The sequence below is a fragment of the Lissotriton vulgaris genome, chromosome 1_1, assembly GCF_964263255.1.
Source record: "Lissotriton vulgaris chromosome 1_1, aLisVul1.2, whole genome shotgun sequence".
In the NCBI taxonomy this organism is placed as follows: domain Eukaryota; kingdom Metazoa; phylum Chordata; class Amphibia; order Caudata; family Salamandridae; genus Lissotriton; species Lissotriton vulgaris.
Genome location: NC_141685.1, coordinates 586,785,750 through 586,803,983, shown reverse-complemented (window position 1 = coordinate 586,803,983; position 18,234 = coordinate 586,785,750).

Here is an 18,234-nt window from a genome sequence, read left to right as displayed (position 1 = left end):
TTTATGGCTATCAGCCGTCATCAGCCAGGATAGCTTGATTCCAGTGGCATGGAGAGCAGGGGACTCACGTCTGAGCATACCCGTCCCACTCGGGGTGACAAATGCAAAAACAATTGAGAGACTGAATGTTGCACAATGGCAAAACATTCACCCCCAGTCACAGATCTGGGTTTAATCCATTGTTATTTTGCTGCCCACCCCAGTTCAGACATGGTCATATGCAAATCTGTCTTGACCCTGTGCCTCATGGGAACAGTCCAGCCCGAACTGTCAAGCCATTTCTTCCCTGGACCGGAATCAAGCATCCTAGGACCGGTTTCTGGCTATCAGTCAGGATAGCTTGAGTCCAGTGGAATGGAGAGCACGGTAATCACGTCTGAGCATACCCGTCCCACTCGGGTTGACAAATGCAAAAACAATTGATGGTCGGAATGTTGCACAATGGCAAAACATTCACCCCCTGTCACAGATCTGGGTTTAATCCATTGTTATTTTGCTCACCAGACCACCCCAGTTCAGATGTGGCCATATGCAAATCAGTCTTGACCCTGTTCCTCATGGCAACAGTCCAGCCTGAACTGACAAGCCATGTTTTCCCTGGACCTGAATCAAGCATCCTAGAACTGGTTTCTGGCTATCAACCTTCATCAGACAGGATAGCTTGATTCCAGTGGCATGGAGAGCACGGGACCCACGTCTGAGCATACCAGTCCCACTCGGGGTGACAAATGCAAAAACAATTGATGGAGGGAATGTTGCACAATGGTAATACATTCACCCCTAGTCACAGTCCTGGGTTTAATCCATTTTTATTTTTCTCACTACACCACTCCAGTTCAGACATGGCCATATGCAAATCAATCTTTACCCTGTGCCTCATGGGAACAGTCCAGCCCAAACTGCCAAGCCATGTCTTCCCTGGACCGGAATCAAGCATCCTAGGACCGGTTTCTGGCTATAAGCCTTCATCAGCCAGAATAGCTTGATTCCAGTGGCATGGAGAGCACTGGACTCACGCCTGAGCATACCCGTCCCACTCAGGGTGACTAATGCAAAAACAACAATTGATGGACAGAATGTTGCACAATGGCAAAACATTCACCCCCAGTCACAGATCTGGGTTTAATGCATTGTTATTTTGCTCACCACACCACCCCAGTTCAGACATGGCCATATGCAAATCAGTCCTGACCCTGTGCCTCATGGGAAAAGTCCAGCCCGAACTGCCAAGCCATGTCTTCCCTGGACCTGAATCAAGCATCCTAGGACCGGTTTCTGGCTATCAGCCTTCATCAGCCAAGATAACTTGATTCCAGTGGCATGTAGAGCACAGGACTCACGTCTGAGCATACCCGTCCCACTCGGGGTGATAAATGCAAAAACAACAATTGATGGATGGAATGTTGCACAATGGCAAAACATTCACCCCAGTCACAGATCTGGGTTTAATCCATTGTTATTTTGCTCACCACACCACCCCAGTTCAGACATATGCAAATCAGTCTTGACCCTGTGCCTCATGGGAACAGTCCAGCCCGAACTGCCAAGCCATGACTTCCCTGGACCGGAGTCAAGGGTCCCTTGCTCACTCTACCACTGGATTCAAGATAGCCTGGCTGATGAGGATTATGAATCCAAAACCGGTCCCAGGATGCTTGTTTCCGGTCCAGGGAAGACATGCCTTGGCTGTTCGGGCTGGACTGCTCCCATGAGGGACAGGGTCAGACTGATTTGCATATGGTCATGTCTGACTGACGCGGGGTGGTGGAGTGAGCTAAAGAATGGTGATGGACTAAACCCAGTTCAGTTGACTGGGGGTGAGTGTTTGATTTGTTCAAACGCTCCGTCCATCATCCCCTTTGGTATTGCTTTGTTCGCCCTAAGTTGGCAGGGTATGCCCAGACGTGGGTCCCATGCTCACTCTACCACTGGATTCAAGGTAGCCTGGCTGATGAGGATTATGAATCCGAAACCAGTCCCAGGATGCTTGTTTCCGGTACAGGGAAGACATGGCTTGGCAGTTCGGGCTGGACTGCTCCCATGAGGCACAGGGTCAGACTGATTTGCATATGGCCATGTCTGAACTGGGGTGGTGGAGTGAGCTAAAGAATGGTGATGGATTAAACCCAGATCAGTTAACTGGGGGTGAGTGTTTGATTTGCTCAAACACTCCATCCATCATACCCTTTGGTATCGCTTTGTTCACCCTAAGTTGGCAGAGTATGCCCAGACATGGGTCCCTTGCTCACTCTACCACTGGATTCAAGATAGCCTCGCTGATGAGGATTATGAATCCGAAACCGGTCCCAGAATGCTTGTTTCCGGTCCAGAGAAGACATGGCTTGGCAGTTCGGGCTGCACTGCTCCCATGAGGCACAAGGTCAGACTGATTTGCATATGGCCATGTCTGAACTGGGGTGGTGGAGTGAGCTAAAGAATGGTGATGGATTAAACCCAGATCAGTTGACTTGGGGTGAGTGTTTGATTAGCTCAAACGCTCCGTCCATCATCCCCTTTGGTATCGCTTTGTTCGCCCTAAGTTGGCAGTATATGCCTAGACTTGGGTCCCTTGCTCACTCTACCGCTGGATTCAAGATAGCCTGGCCGATGAGGATTATGAATTCGAAACCGGTCCCAGGATGCATGTTTCTGGTCCAGGGAAGACATGGCTTGGCAGTTCGGGGTGGACTGCTCCCATGAGGCACAGGATCAGACTGATTTGCATATGGCCATGTCTGAACTGGGGTGGTGGAGTGAGCTAAAGAATGGTGATGGATTAAACCCAGATCAGTTGACTGGGAGTGAGTGTTTGATTTGCTCAAACGCTCCGTCCATCATCCCCTTTGGTATCACAGGTTCACTAGTAGTCTTTGGTTTACAGGTCCTGGGTATATGGTATACCACTTTACTAGGGACTTATAAGTGAACCAAATTTACCAATCATGGATAAACCAATTTTCATTATATTTTAGATAAGAACACATGCACTTTAACACTGGTAATCCGTGGTAAAGAGCTCAGAGTCCTAAAGCCAGCAAAAACAAAGGAAAAAGAAGGAGGTCATACAGCAAAAAGTAAGGAACACCATTCCAAAAGATGCCTGGTCTAACACTTATAAACACTGAAGCAACCATAATAACCACTGTTAATTCACATCAGTCGGAGGGGTGGTAATTTGTATATAGAGAGGGGTAATATTTGCAATGTGGCATGTGCTGTAAGACCACATTGAGAGGAACATTGTAGGGTAGTATCAATGTCCTTGTGAAATAAACTGGCACTAGAATTGACAATGTATAGTTTTTTCTTGACATAAAGGAATCCCATACAATTTAAACTGTGTACCTGTACACATGGAATACATGGTCTGGTCTTCTCAGTCCCACTTCTCCCCTCTGCAAGGGAAACCACCTTTTTAGATCACTGCAGGGCGATCTCCCCAATTCCGGTCATGCCTTCGCCGCATCTGCCTCGCCGCTCTCCTCCTGGTTCGAGCGCCTCGAAGCTGCTGAGCGTTCAGCATCCCCCACGCCTCTGACCACTCGGGCTGTGGTCTGCTTGCTGGGAAGGCCACTGGGAGTCCGACGACCCTCTTGTCCTCTTCATCGCTGATCGCCTCCAGGATTTTGCTCTTCGAGGGGACGGAAAGTGCAGCATCCCGCCAGCTGAATTGGTGCGGTGAGCACCCCCGATCCGCGCTGCTCTCCAAATAGACTGAGCCTCCGCCTGATAAGTGTGCCTTGCCTCATCTCCCCTCGGAGTGGGTCTTTGAGTGGGCCTGTTGAGACTACTGCTCCCACCGCGGGTCGCTGATGGACCTGGTCCGGGGCATTTCGTGAAACTCCCCGACCCCCCTGGCTCGGAGTTTCTGCCGGGTCGCTTCTGGAGGATTCAGCCCCGCTACACACGCATGGCCCGCTGCCTGTTCCTTTCCCCAAGACTACTGCACCACTGCCACTAGCGGTCCTCCGCTATACCCGCTACAAAATGGCGATGCCCCAGATTGCCTCTGAGGGGTGTTAAATGGACATGTTTCCTGGCCGCTCTCGAGCGTTGAGCTGTTTCCCTACCTTGGGATCTGGCCTTCTACTTCCCGCTCCCCCCTCCGCACCTCAACTCAGCCTGTCAAATATTCTGCGGAGTAACGAGGAGTTGAGCCAAATCACTGCAGACTATCAGGGCTCTACAAGATGGCGGTGTCCCCAGATTTGCCTAACCTCCGTGCACCTGGCGTCTGGCGTCACGTCCCCCAGTGTTTGCTACTGCATGTTTTTCTACACTACTGGCTGCCCAATTTGCGGAGGTTTGCAGAGCGGACCAATATGATGCTCAGCTGCTGCCATCGATCAGCGCTCAGTAAGTTTAAATTAAAATTAATAAGATTAAATTAATATGGCGGTGACCAGATCTCCTCAGCCATTGAGAAGTGCTCATCAAAATGGCAGTGACCAGATCTCCCCAATCATGCCTTTAACCTTTGGCTGAGTAAAAAAGAATTTGAATACATGAACAAAAAAGACTATACCATCCCAGCGTTTTACACGCTACCCAAAATTCATAAGCATAGCCAACTCCCGCCTTGTAGACCGATTGTTGCTGGATGCCAGTCGGTACTCCAACCGCTGGCTGAATATGTTGACTATTTTTTAAAACCCGTTGTTTGCAAAACAAGATCTTATACGCAAGACAGCAGAGATGTTATCATCAAATTGGGAGGAAAAGCATATGATCAACTTAATAATATCCTTGCCACAATGGACATAGAGAGCCTATACACTAGTATTCCGCAAAGCGAGGCTCTCATGGTCATTGGTAATGTCTTAGAGGATCGTATTCGACCGCACCAGGTCCCTACTGAACTTATAGTTAACTGTGCAAGGATTGCTCTGGAAGAGAACACTTTATTTTTGGCACAGATTTTTATGGTCAGCTCAAAGGCGTGGCAATGGGCGCAATTTTTGCGCCCTATATAGCCGATCTGTTTGTAGCCGCCTTCGAGGAGAGGGTGATATATAACAACAACCCCTTTTGCGATCACCTAAATCATTATCTGAGATATATTGACGATGTCTGTATTGTATGGAATGTTTCTCATGAACATCTACAAGGGTTTTATCAGTGGCTTAACCAACAAGACTCAAATTTACAAATCACATTGGAAAGCCACACTGGTACCATCAATTTTTTAGATCTGACTATTAAGAACGATAACAATGTACTTACTGTGGGTTTATATACAAAGCCAACAGCTAGGAATACTCTTTTGAAGTATAATAGTCACCACCCGCGTAATCTACGGGATAACCTCCCTTTTGGACAGTTCTTACGCATTAGACGTAACTGTACCAAAAGGGAGGATTATTTCCGAGAGGCCAAAATACTCCAGTCTAAACCAGTCATGAGAACTTACTCGTACAGACTGGTAAAGCGAGCCATGAAACGTGCGTGGTATTATGACTGTGCGGCTCTGCTTACCAAAAAAGATGAGAAATCCATTGAGAATGTCACCAATACCCAACCTATCACTTGTGTCATGACTTTTGGAACTGAGTCCAACCAGATAAAGAAAATAATTAAACTGGCATCTTATCAAGAAGGTGGAACCGCAGTTAGTTCTACCGCATTTCGCCTTCAAAAGAGCCAAGAATCTGCGAGACCACCTAGTGAGGGCCTACAGGGAACAACCATCAAGTTCAATAGAGACTCTGTGGGGTTTATCCCCAGTGACTGGACATTACCCTTGTGGTAATTGTACTGCATGTGTGACAACAAGTGTAGTGAAGAGCTGCAATCTTAATGGCAGGGAAATAAAATTACGCCATCACTCAAACTGCCTGACAAAAAATGTAATTTACTGTATACAGTGCCCATGTTGTCTAACTTATATTGGGAAAACCACACAGGAGGTCAAAAAACGTATATTACAGCACCAGTCACGGATAAGATGCAATGTTATCTCAGCTCCTCTTGTTGAACATTATCAGAAAAAATCAGACATGCCAAATGAAATGAAATGGTTTGTACTTGAAGTAGTTAAGAGTTCCCAAAGACAGCATAATGTAGATCGGCTGCTCACCCAGAAGGAGAATAAATGGATTTGAACCTGCAATACGGTGGAGGGGGGTTGAACTCGATGATTGAGTGGCACACCTTGGCAGTTTCTTAGTAGACTTGTCAGCTGTATAAGCTAGGTTATTGCTCATATATGTGCTTAGTATCCCTCCTATAGTAGAGCAAGTGTTAAACTCGATCAGTAAGTGGCATACTCCTGATCACTAATTTGAGGCTAGTTGGACTCTTGATATGTCAGGTGTATAAAGTTCTGGCCGTTGTCCATTATGATTTCATCATATATGTATGGATCATGATAGTTACCAGTGACAGTTTATCAGTAATTCTAAATATTTTTACAGATTTTTGATGTGTAATATGATGCTTTTAGTTGTACATAGCTACCCTGGTGATTAGCGTGTTTTCCATCGATATATTTACTCCCAGAGGTTCGCAACTTAATGAGTGCAGCTAATTATATATATTTGGCTGTAAGTTTTTTAAATCAGGGCTCATGGCTAATTTCATGCAATATACACCCTCCTACAATTTTGTATGAATATGGTTTTTGGCGATTTAATGATTAAGAAGTCAATTCGTACTTGGCTTTTGTAATGACAAATGTTCGCTTGGTCCACTTAAAGATGGCGGTGACCTAATAGGGGCGAATCATATGTTGCCTACTACGAGGTTTACACCATGGCTATTGTTATGTTACATTTTTCGCCCACAATATTCTTCTATGAATGTAGTCTTGAAACGAATAAACATGCTAATTCAATCTGTTTTGGGTACGGTTTGGCACTATTACTGTACTGAGAGTATGATTTCGTGGTCCATTACAAGATGGCGGCGATCGAATAGGGGCTGTTGATGTCATCGTGCTGGCTTCGTTTCTTCGTTTTTTGAATATTTCTAAAACTATGTTTTGACAACACGCCGTACTCGGTCTTTCAGAGTCGGGTGTGTGTGGAGCCAACTCTGCAGATTTCGAGATATAAGTAAGTCTCAGTGTGGGCGAATCGTATGTAGCCCACGACGAGCTTTACATCATGGCTATTGTTATGTTACATTTTTTTCCCCAACAATATTCTTTCATGTTTTAAACGAATAAACATGCTAAGTTCATCTGTTTTGGGCACAGTTGGGCACTATTACTGTACTGATACTATGACTATGCGGTCCATTACCAGATGACGGCTATCAAATAGGGGCTGGTGATGTCATCGCGCAGGCTCCGTCTTTGGAGTATTTCTAAAATCGCGTTTTGACAACACGCCGTACTCGGTCTTTCAGAGTCGGGTGCGTCTTGAGCCAACATCGCGGGTTTCAGGATATAAGTAAGTCTCAGTGTGGGAGGCTTAACGCATTGGTTTTCATTTTTGTAATTGAATACTATTTGGAGATCTTGCAATTGTGGTGCAGTATGTAGTCTAATACTGGTTATGTTGCTCCACATTACAGGCAATTGATAAGCTTATGGGAACAGTCTTATTGTAAGTACGCTCTTAATTGGAGACACTTTTGGGTGTTGGGTGATTTTGGCCGTTACCGACCAGTATTAGGTGATTGAGATGTAGGGGGCCTAAATTTTACAGAATCTGTAAATTTACAGATTCTGTAAATTTACCGATTCTGTAAAATACTGATTCGTAAATTTACCGAATCAGTAAATCTATATGTAGGTGGCACTGCAAACAGTGCCACAGGCTCCTAAGAATTCGTTATTTACCATGTAATACTATTGCATGGTAAATAACGAATTCCTGTGTACATGCACATCTGTGCATGTACACCTGTGCCATGTGGCACACAGACATGCCCTAAGGGCATGTATTTGTGTCACATGGCACACAAGCCTGAATTAGGGGTGCAACAGGGTGTCAAAGTGACACCCTGTCCCCCTTGTCAATTCGGTAATTTTACCGAATCGGTATTTACCGATTCGGTAATTACCGAATTCTACAGATTCGGTAAATTAATCGGTAAAAATGCCTACATAGCATTTACCGATTTGTAAATACCGAATCGGTAAAATTCGGTATTTACGAATCGGTAAATGCTATTTACCTACATCTGGCCCAAAGTGCGTGTTACTCATGGTCAACTTGAGTTGTGATTCAGATGATGTTTTCATTTTCAGATTAATACAGGACACTTAGTGCAATTCTGTGAGTATTTTGACACCTGATGGTCAATGTGTATTTATATTATATTGATTGGTGATGATGACACTTTAGAATCTCTGTATTGAGTGGATATTATTGATCTCTGGTGTTGTAGGTGGTGAGATCGAATCATACCTGTGAGTATAGCTCTTGACTATCGGATCATATGCCCATCATTCACAAGAGATTTTTTACATTGGGACCATATATATTTCTGTTTGTTTATTTCTATTTTTGCATTAGATTTGTGGTGTTAATACACTTCTTACATGTAGACACTTCCAGCTGGAAGTTGTCGAAAACGTGAGTTTTATAATTTTATAATTGTACTTGTTGGGTAAATTGGTTTGTGGTGGTGTGCATGCTTCTTTGTGGAGTTCCCCCCCCCCTCTTCCTCACACTGTGGGTGTGGTTCAGTGGCTCTCTTTGGGTTGAGCAGACGATACCTTATGTAGGGATTTAGAGGTTTTCCCTTTTATATTCTATTTTATATTAGATACTGTGGAACATTTCGCCCTGATGATAGTCCTGTGGATCGTTTAGACCGACAGGGGACCGAAACGTCGACGCCTAACATCGTTTTGCTCATTTAACAATTTCTGTGATTCTGAAATCTGATGTTTTTCAGCATAGCATTTATGTTATGTATGGTATTTCATTTATCCGTACTGTAAGCAAAAAGTATTTTATATACTACTACTAATTGTGTTTGGAATCCTAGTATTAAATGTGTTGCAATTATATTAACAACAAAAAAAGCACACAATTTCAATTAAATATTTGTGTGGCACTTGTACAAATTTCCCTGCATTGGTGGATTAATGATCACTGTTGTGACGTTTTGAAAATCGTAATTATTCTTAAAACAATTCCTTGGGGGACAATTTACAATTGTGTTATTCAACCTCCCTGCGCCTGGCCGTTCTGTGGGCAACCACTGTGTTGCGGGCGCAAAATCTTGAGATCTAACTAATCGCACTGTGCCTCAACGCAGCCTCTAGCCCATCTCTGATCTCTGACCTCCGCTTGTGCCCTGCCAACGATCCTTCCCGCTGAGAGCACTTTCAATTGAGGCTAGAGCAGGGCTTTCACTCACCGCTATCTGTCCTCAATGCAGCCTCCAGCCCATCTCTGGACTTCTGACCCTCTGCTGTGCCCTCCTGACTACCCTTCCCACTGAGGACACCTCCAATTGTTCCTGAGGTAAGACTTATACCCACCCTTATCAGGACTATATAGAACTCGCTGGCTGCACCAACCCCTGCTGAAGAGTCGTCCCTCTAATAAAACCCTACTACTGTTGAAGCTCTTTGTGAACTGGCCATAGCCTTAGCCTTAGCTCTTCTGGGCTCTCTATGTGTGCTCTGTGGGCTCGATGGAACTATGACGACGCCCCCTGAGCGGATACCAAAACTGTTTGTACCTACCGCGGAGCCCAAGCAACCTTGGCCGATGCCCGGTGGAGCTGTCCTATGCAGCTATAGAGGAGTCTGGCCCCGTCACCTACCCAGACGGTCATATGACATTGTTTTCCTCATCTTCCCCGTTTGTGTCTCCTTCCCTCCCCTTCCTCCCTCCTCAGTAATTCTTTTGATTCTAATTGATGTAACTATGTATCCTGTAACTCGCCGATTCAACTGATGTAGATACCTACAGCGGAGCCAGAGCAACCTTGGCCGATGCTCGGTGGAGCTGTCCTGTGCAGCTATAGAGGAGTCTGGCCCCTTGGACGTCACCTACCCAGCCGGTCATCTAACATTGTTTTCCTCGTCTCCCCATCTGTGTCTCCTTCCCTCCCCCTTCTTCTTCTCCCTCTGTGTTTCTTTGATTCAAGCTGATGTAACTATGTAACCGATAACTCGCTGATTCTAATGATATAACTATGTATCCTGTAACTCGCTGATCCTCATGTAAAGCGCTCTGATACCTCTGGGTCTAGCCAGCGCTATATAAAACTTTGCAAATAAAAAAACAAATAGGTCGAAGCCTACCAGACAGCGCAACTTTCTGATTTCCGGAGACATTCAGATAGCTTCCCTGAGAATGCATTTTGCCATTGTTTACCATTGGCTTTGTAGTTTGGAACTCACATTTACTTGCTTTCTATATGCTGACTTTATTTGGTTTAGGTTGTCCAGCTGTTGTTTCCCTCTTGCGGAGTGTAGTCTGTTTACTATCACTCCTTGTATTCTTCCCTAGGTGCCCACTTTCTGTAAACACGCCATTACATTTTTAGGGCTCGCTGGTACTGCATCCGAAGGATGCGTCCAGCTGGAGCCTTTAAGTTGCCTGACTCGGGGGAATGAAGGACAAGAATGTGCCACGCGCTTCTCGTCTGCTGGATTTGCCTGCGTGAACGCGCACGTCGGCTCCGTCCACATTCCCAGCAAGTCAGCCTAACGCACGTGCATGCACACACACACACACACACACACACAAGCGCGCACACGCACTTACACACACACAGACCCCCCCGCCCCTGCCGCTTCATTCCTACTTTCGAAAAAGCCAACCTTTGAAATTGTGACAGCACATCTTGTACCCCTGACCCACTGCGCCCCCTCAGTACCCGGGTCCTGGTCGTCGTCATTCAGCTCCAACACCTCGATGATCTCCTCGTCACCATGAAAGTCTCCGGCCTGCCCCCCTGCCACAGCCCCCTCGGCGTCCTCCATGGGTACAAGTGCCCAGCCTGACACACACGGGTCTCTTCCATTCCCGGATCTTACAGTGCAGCCTACCCAGAGGGGCGTCAGGCAGCTGCCGCCAATGGAAGTGAGGTGTAAACAGCAGTGGACCAATCACGACTCGGATACATTCTGCTGTTCCGCCCTCCCCGTGAGCTAGGGAAGCTTGCATGGACAGCTTTCACTTTCACTTTCTCTGGAATAGAAACTTAACTTGATGCACGGTGGGACACAAAGACCGGGAGAAGACGAGGCAGGGTGAATACTGGAGCATCGGAGGAGCAGCAGACAAAAACACCGCAGTACAACAGAGTCAGGCTGCCCTGGAGCAAAGTCGATAATAACCACAGCTCGTGTCGTCTGTCAGGTTTCACAATTACCAACACAAACGACGTACGATTTATTCCTTCATTTGTCTACCACTTCAGTGTCAGCTATTCGTTCACACCATCAGCAGAAATATTAGCTATTTACCCATGGCACGTTATCAATGGCTTTCCTCACAGGTCAAATGTTACTGGGAGGGCAGAGCACCCCACCGAATCTCCTGGAGCCACCGAGACTTGCAAAAGAAGAAAAGTGCTTTTTTGAGTCAGAGCCGGGTTCTAAAATGTTGTGAGTTCGACCCAGATTATCGAAAACCCCGAGCACTGCATAAAAGTTACCTCCCTTTGGTTTCGGAAAGATTCTTAGCATGTTCGATGTGCGCACGTTCATTGGCACTGGATGTATGAATAACTTCTGAAAGAGGTCACTGTAAGCTTCAGCACTTTCATATAAATCTGGCCGTTGTCTCCTTTGAGTCATGAGGCATTTTCTTAGACCCAGGGGTGTTGAGAGACGCGAACAATACATGCTCGGCATGCGTGTGAAGTGGCAAGAACATCAGATTTGTCACTGAAAAAATGCAGGCGGCGTGGAGTGAGTAATTATGTGAAGGGTCTTTTCATGCCATTTCATGAATGTCAGTCCAAATATGGGAGTGCTCCTTCTGTCTAGAGTTGTGTAAAGGGATGTGAACTAAATTCTCAAACGCCATACATTTCGCTGTGGGTGGCCTGCATCCAGAATGAGTAGCTTTAGGTGAGTTGTGCCCCTCAACGGATATTTAGGCAATAGAAATGCGTAAATTGCCATGAAGGCTCTGAACCGCACTGGGCATTTCTGTCCGGTAGCTGCAATCCCAACTGCGCCGCACCTACTTTTCACACCAGGTTGTTTGCATGCCCAGTGACATTTAGTGTGTCGTTCTTGCACAGGAAGTACACTATTAGTGGCTTGCTACAGTTCTCACCAGTACTCCGCTACCACTCAGTGAGGTCGGCATTGCCCACCTAGTAGAGAGGATTGTTTATTTGATTTATTTTTGGTTATTGCAGAGTGCCCTGTTATCCACAACGGAGCCTTCTGGTGCTAGAACTGCTCTGGTAACTAAAGGGTAGAGCCAGCTGTTGGGTGAAAAGTCGTGTTTTCAAACTTGGCTGTACAACCTCCGTTAGCCTGTCCCTGTCTTGATTGTGTATGTGAAATAAAGGATTCCGTGGATTACAAATAAAACTGCTGTGCTGCACACCCTCCGTATGGACTCGTCTCTCACCAGTGTTCAGCGCTAAAGGCAGGGTAAATGCACTTTAATGATCAGGTTTGGTCCTCCGTACAATAGATCCGATCTGGTTTAAGGAGTTTTTAGAAACGCACCAAGGGTAGATGCAACATTTTGAAAGAGGGATTTTTGAGGGAAAAAAAGTGTTTGCAATGCAATAGGTCTTGCATTTATGTAAGTTTAAGCTATTGGTATTGTAAATCACAATGCCTTTTATTTATGTTTTAAAAACAAAAATAAAAGGCATTGCTATTTGCAATGTCAATAGCTCAAACTCGCGTAAATGCGAGACCTATTGCATTGCAAATGCTTGTTTTCTTATGTTGTCACATTTTCTGTGCATTCAAAGACAGAGGTCTCATATCAGGCTCTGTCTTCTAAAGTAGCTTGGTGTTTACATTTCTGTCTCATTTCAAAGTGAGAGGATTTATGTGGCAAACGTGCTGCATACCCATGTGAGAGGAAAGGCTGTAGGATGTTATTTTGTTCTAGCCAAAAACACAATTTTAATGTTTGTAAATGAGTTGTGCAAATATTTCAGAATACACGAGAACTAGAAAAGCACAAATGAAGCACATTTCTTTGTAATTATGAAGTGTTGTAGAAACAAATATTTGTAATCTATACACAGCTGATGCAGTTTTCACACATCAGTTGTGCAGTGTATATTTTTATCAGTTAAATTGTATGTATGGGTGAACAATGGTCATTTCAATTGAAAATGCATTGTTTAAACGGCAATGTGCTACCACACTATGCATGCTCCACTTTACGCAGCAGCACTCTACTACACTCTACTATACTCCACTCTATGCCACTCTACTACACTTTATGCCACACCACTTTGACACTCTACACCACTTCACTCTAGGACACTCTACTTCACTCTAGTCCACTGGATGATGCTTCACTCTATGGCACTCACGCTGCTTCATTCCACTCCACTCTACTCAACTCTGTGCCACTCCACTCTATCCCTCTCCACTCCACAACACTGTATGCCACTTTACTTTAGGCCACTCACTTCACAATACTCCATTTTACAACACTCCACAACACTCTACGCCACTCCACTCTGACACTTTGTGGCACTCTACTCTGTGCCACTATACTCCATGCTATGCCACTCCACACTACAACACTGCATGCATGTCACTCAACTCTGACTTACTCCACTTTATGCTATGCCACTCCACTCCAATCTATGACACTTAACTTCACTCTATTCCATGCCAGTCTCCACCCCTAATCACACTCTTTAGTGATGGAAAAAGTTGTACTATGAAAAAATTTGATTTTCTGTTCATTCTTGTATTATTCCTAAGGCGGTGGGAACGTTCAATTCTGTTTGAAATTCACAGCTTTGTAACTATAGCAGTATACTAGAACTACACTCCACACAACTTCGTCTGTGTACAAGCATAAAAAATGCATTTTAGGAGAATTTTCAGTTAAAACGTTTTGGAAATATTCCTAACAAAATAGGTTCTAATAGGTGTTCTCCCACAATGTATCAATAGTTTAGGCAGCTCAAAATCTTCCTATTGTGACCATACATGATATTGGCCATCTCAATACCCTACCAATTATTTTCAAAGCATGCTATCATAACTAAATTCTGTATATATTTGCCATCCCATAAACATAGCCTTTTGAGTCAATTATTTCAAAAGGTATCAGAACAAAATTACATAAATAATTGCTTTCTGTCATATTTTTTCCTGTTCATTAGATTATAATTTTCGCTACACAAGATTTTGCACAGCACAAAATGATCTAAAATTATATTCTCTGATGGGTACTTGTAACTCCAGATTCCTCACTTTGTGAGTCTTCCTTCGATTCAGACTGCATGTGCAAACAGTTGCAATATCTTCTGCGCACCAACAGGTGTCATTGCCCTCCCTCAAAGCCCCATCTTGCCTCAAGACATGATGACTTTGAGCCGCATACTCACGCCACCAGTAGACACCTTCTTCGGTCCCTTGTTTTCTATGCCAGAACACACTGACGTGGAGGTCTGGTCCTACTGATTTCGGTTTTTCCCGACTTCTTTTAAACCTTTGGCAGTGTTAGGTATGTCACCTCCAAAGACTACAGGTTTCAAACTGTCTTAGACACTCGGGCCCTCATTTATGGGATTTAGCCGTAGGGCAGAACTGCAAGTCACCTTGCTGTGCTGCCCTATGTCAAAGTGAAAGGTCAAGAAAAGACACCCTCGGGTATTTGTGCGCAATAAAAATTTCAAAAACAGAAACAGAAACAGAAAATGAATAAACCAGGAGACAAACTTATTTTTTTCATTTAAGCCTCACCTTGGGAGGCGCAAGGTTTAGGCGTATCCCCAGGTTTACATGGAACAGCTCCCGAGCACAGAGTAAGGCAACGCAGTCATTTGCGCTGCCTTACTCAATTATCTATGAGGCAATTCAAAGCCACGTACAGTGGCTTTACATGGCCTCATAGATATGATTTCAAGGTTTGCGCCACCGGAGCATATTAAAAAGTGTCTAAGCAGATGTCGGTAACAGACCCGCTTCTCTGTCCCTCAGGCCATGCACTATTGCAAGTGTTCCTTCATGCATCTGAAGGCAAACAGAGAAACAAAGATGAGACTTTACAAGCTTTACATTGCAGAACACAAAAATCAGGGCTCTTTTTGCGTGAAGGTTGCCTCATCAGGTATCACTAAAGAACGGTAGAAGGACAAGTCCATGGAAAAGTAAAAGGAGAAACATGCAGCAGCATGCATTAATAACACTCAATTAATGATTGTCCAGTCAGTACTTTTCTATAGAAAAAGGAGAAGTTTGTCCAGTCAGTCCTTTTTCATTAGAAAAAGGAGAAGTACATTAATAACACGCACTAGTAGATACTACACAGTAATTTACAAATATACATTGACAGATGGAACATACCATAGATCACATTGTATAATCACTGGTGACTCTCTGGAGCATGGGTACTTACAAACATTGGCCACTGGCCGCAAAGTACGGTCTGTAGTGTGACCGAGGGCCGCACTGATAACAGCAGGGTGGCGGTAGGGGGTCTGGGTGGGTCAGGGATTATCTAAGAAGGTCTAAAAAACATGTTACATAAATGGGCAAGCATTTATTTGCAGGTTAATAAATGCTTGCCCATTTATTTAAAAAAAATTCCTAAATTTTAGTGCTCAGCTAGTGCTGCTGTTCACTGGGGGCAGCATGTAAAGGTCAAGACGGGCCATACTTTGAGTATCACTGCCCTAGAGGGTCACCCAAACATGTGAAGTGAGTTAAAACAGTTAATTTGTAATGAATACATTACTTTTGTATGAGTCTTAGTCATTATGATAATGAGGAATCAATAAAACATGTGCAATCATTATGATTTCACAATAAAACATTTATTAGGAATTAACTTTGTTTCTGTATTCTTTCATGTAAGTGACATCAAACTGTAATTGTAAAGACATCCCCTACAGAGTTTCACATCAGAAAAACATTGCATTGCAACCGTACAGTCAGAACCTAGAGGACATAATAACATGAACATCATACATATGTATGTTCAGGCCCTCAAGGGTTGAATAAATGTCATCCTACACTTGACCCTTAAAAAATGAAACACTCACACCTGTAGAGAAAAGGCTCAAGCCATGGTGGAAATCAATAGAAGGTGATAATTTGGGGTCCCCCCAAACTTAGGGCGAGGACCCAGAAAGTAACCTTCTAAGAAAGGCTGCTTTGTACTGAGTGATATGGTGGTTGTCCCATCATCCTGGGACCATCCCAGGCAGAGATATTGGCAAAAATGTGTTGAGTTCAAAAGGCTTCGCAAGGAATTATGGAACGAGTTTTGTGGAGAAGGTGAATATGAGAAGAAAGGCAATGCCAGGGGAGGCGTGTTAGTATTTTTCTGTATTCTTTGTAAATCGGGGTGCCCCATGAGTTTCCGTCATTGAAGGGCAGCTTAGGGAGTCCACCTCTGGCTGCCCTCGCCAGCTCCCCACACCTACAGCACGATCAGGTTTACTGATTTACATGATCCTGGGCTTGTTTTACTTCTGTTGCGAGCTCTATCCAGCAGGGCCTGTTGCAGCAACAATACTCACCTCCATAGCAGTCCAGTCCTGCAAAAACTGATTTTCATTGTGCCTTGCACCAGTTCTCCTTTGGTTCTTTGTGGTGGGTGCAGAAAAGTCCAGGGCTTTCCCAACTGGTCCTCAGAGTAGTAAAGAGGCCAGCCTCAATGGCCCTGGGAGAGACCCACTGGTCTCTCCATCTGGACAGAGTCCTGGGTCCATGGGTAACCTTCTAATTCTCCATGGCAGTCCCAGGATCCAGCAACAAAGTGTATAGAAGTATGCAGGCAGGAGGGAAGTCTCTCCCTTGTGCAAGGGTTTTGAAAGGGGACAAGAATGTTCCAGAAGACAGGCACCCCATGCCAATCCTAGGGTGCTACACCACCTCTCCAGCTCAGTCCCAACCCTCTTGCACACCATGCTTGGACAGTCCAAAATTGTGTCATCCAGGAGCCACTGGTCTCACAAGCTCATGGGGTCTCAGCTTTACCCCTCACTGACATCACTGCCAGGGACTTGCACACTAGAATTTCAAAGAGGGCCCCCCTTTAGGTTGGCCCCAGTTGTCTGGGCACTCTCCTTTGTTTAGTAGACTTGAGCAGCCCATCACTGGCACAGTGTGATAGCTGAGTGATTGATGGAGATCATTCCGCCCAACCCCCTGCTCGTTAGGTGCTGAGAGAAATATTGGTTATTGCTCCTTGTGTTTGGGGCGGCATGTGTTTCTGCTGCTTAATTAACTGGACACCTCAGAGTGGCACAAGGCCTAGGCTCTAATCCTGAGCTGAGCCAGGAACATATGGGAACTCTGAATGACCCATAAGATGTAAGGTTATCATGTTGGAAGTTGCATATTTGGTTTTCCTGCACAGATTACATTCCAATTCAGGACCCCGGAGGTCTCTCTGTAGGCCAAGGGGATGTGAAACTACACTCTAAGGCAGTTCCCTCCCTATGTGTATAATGGGATACCACCATAGTTAAAACAGTAAGGCACACTGACTTTCCCTATTAGTGTACACTACCCTTATAAGGCTTATCGCAGGTGAATAACTCATCCTGCAGAGTCCCCATTGCGCCTGGCTACCTGTGAGCTGTTACCGGGTTGTGCACGACAGTATGCTCCCACGGCCAGCCCGCACACGCGTAACCGGCCACGTGCAGTCCATTTAACATGTTGCTGTGGGTGAGACACCAGTAGTGAGACTCACCCACAGTAAAGTTTCCAACACCGTGTGGTCAGAAAAACAAAAAAAAACTGGAGTAATTAAAGGGCAGAACTCAGTGCAACAATTACATTGTTCCCCCTTCCTGGCAAATTAATAAACAAACTTCCTAGAACAAAAGCATGCATTGGTAAAATGGCAACATTTAACAAAACAAAGCATACATACATTAGAGGATCACATAATAGGAAAGAATAATAATCAATATGACACATAATCTTGCTCCGTTGTGAATAGTTTTTTCACACAAGAAAACCTAGTCATAACACTACCCTGAGAGTTAACCCAATCTGGGATTCATGACCCATCTTAAATGAGGTAGCAGCTTCTACAACAGAATAATGATTTTGAACTGGGCAAACATTACTGCCAGAAACATCCTCCAATTCTCCAGAACCTTGCTCAGAACCCCTTCATCTTTTTTTGTTCATGT